Source organism: Myotis brandtii, unplaced genomic scaffold (genome assembly GCF_000412655.1).
Source record: "Myotis brandtii unplaced genomic scaffold, ASM41265v1 scaffold698, whole genome shotgun sequence".
In the NCBI taxonomy this organism is placed as follows: Eukaryota; Metazoa; Chordata; class Mammalia; order Chiroptera; family Vespertilionidae; genus Myotis; species Myotis brandtii.
Window position 1 is genome coordinate 1,313,768 of NW_005370731.1, and position 1,919 is coordinate 1,315,686.

Genomic DNA, 1,919 nt, shown 5'->3' on the forward strand with positions numbered 1-1,919 from the left:
TCTAGATAATGTGTTCCTGTCAACCCAGCGGTCCCAGATGATGTGTTTCTGTCAACTCAGTGATCCCGAGGCCCAAAACTGTAATTAACATGCTTAATTTCTGCTTCTGTAAACTGCTTTTTTTGCGAACCAGGTTCCTCATTCCAAACCCTGAGATGTAATCAATACCTTTGTAATTTTTTGCCTATATAACCCTGGAACTGTGACCAAATAACTGCTATGAGATTTGGGAATGACCCCTCATAGTCCCGGATTGCAATAAATATGACTCTTTAATTCGACTTCTTGAGGCGTCCTTCTGTGATTCGAGGGGTACTTTACAACAGAGGCAGTAAGGCCCTTCCTCGGGGCATGGTGGGACCGTGGGTCCTCATACCTTAGCAGACGTTAAACAAAAACGTTCTGGACCAAAACCTTTCCTGAGAGAAGGGGCTGATTGAGCCATCTGCTAGCCAGAAAGGGCAGGTCCTGGCGCGTGGAGTCCTGGGCAGCAGGCCCAGGTGGAGAAGACAAGCGTGCCCTGCAGTTGACCAGCATTTTTTTCAGGCTTTGATGCGTTTTATTAGAGCAACATTTCAATGAAAGGTGGCTTTTATTTATAGAATTCAATGCCTGTGGGGACTTTCCAACCCACTTGGACACAAGTGAAGATAACCATTAGGCGTGTTTAGGTATTTTCTCATTTTCAGTGTGTATACAAAAAATTATTTGCTTCATATTCATAAAAATCCCAATATTTAAATGCCAGGTAAACCCTCCCTTACTGATCGATCCTTTAATTAAATATGAAACAGCTTACAAACACTCAGAATTTAGATTGGCTTCATCTTGAAGTGTAATCCAATACGACTGAAAATGAAACATTTCAGGTCCTGAACCAAATAGCAGAATACGAGGATCCTTTGACTGATTTACATCAATAAGATAACTTATTCTTTTAAAAATATGTTTTTAGCCCTAACCGGGTTGGCTCAGTGGATAGAGCATCGGCCTGCAGACTCAAGGGTCCCAGGTTTGATTCCGGTCAAGGGCATGTACCTTGGTTGCAGACACATCCCCAGTAGGGGGTGTGCAGGAGGCAGCTGATCGATGTTTCTCTCTCATCAATGTTTCTAGCTCTCTATCCCTCTCCCTTCCTCTCTGTAAAAAATCAATAAAACATATTTGAAAAAATAAAAATATGTTTTCAGTGATTTAAGAGAGAGAAAAAGAGATAGAAACATCAAGGAGAAGAGAGAATCATGGGTTGGCTGCCTCCTGCACAGCCCCCACTGGGGATCGAACCTGCAACCCAGGCATGTGCCCTGACCGGGAGTCAAACAGTGACCTCCTGGTTCATGAGTCGACACTCGATCACTGAGCCACACCAGCCGGGCAAGATAACTTATTTTTGATGTAGTAAAAGAAATGCGTTCATCTGCAATTACCATTTCAAGCTCCCGTCAGCCAACCCTGTCAGGGGGAGGCCACAGATCATCATCCTTTTTTGTAAGTTTCCTGTCGCAATAATTATCGTCACTTCTTCCATTACACTCTTATGTACATAAGCCTGTCTTCTGAGCATGACATCATTATTTGCAATGGCTGTTGTTGGCATATCTAAGCTTTCCTGTGGGAAGTGGAAAAAATTCAATCGACAACAGCAAAAACTGCCCGGCTGAGACTCAAATTCCAAACACTTGTGTCCGATGTGCCCTTGCGCCCCCCATGGCAGTGCGGGCAGAAATCACTGGCTATAGCGACTTTTGTTCCTCAATGAGCACTTTTATACATCGTTTTGGGGAAGGAAGATGTAAGTTATTTTCAAAGAATTTACGCAGACTACAGATAAGGGGGTGGGAAAAGGCGAAGGCAGTTCTAGGATAGTGCACAGTCCACAAGGAAGAAATATTTATTAGTCTTGAATGGTTATAGGCGAC

The 1,919-nt window shown here is 43.5% G+C and overlaps 1 pseudogene; it reads right to left on the reverse strand.

The window, feature by feature from the left end:
• Positions 1-812: 812 nt before the first annotated feature.
• Positions 813-1,691, reverse strand: LOC102240695 (annotated as a pseudogene).
• Between the last annotated feature and the right edge of the window lie 228 nt (positions 1,692-1,919).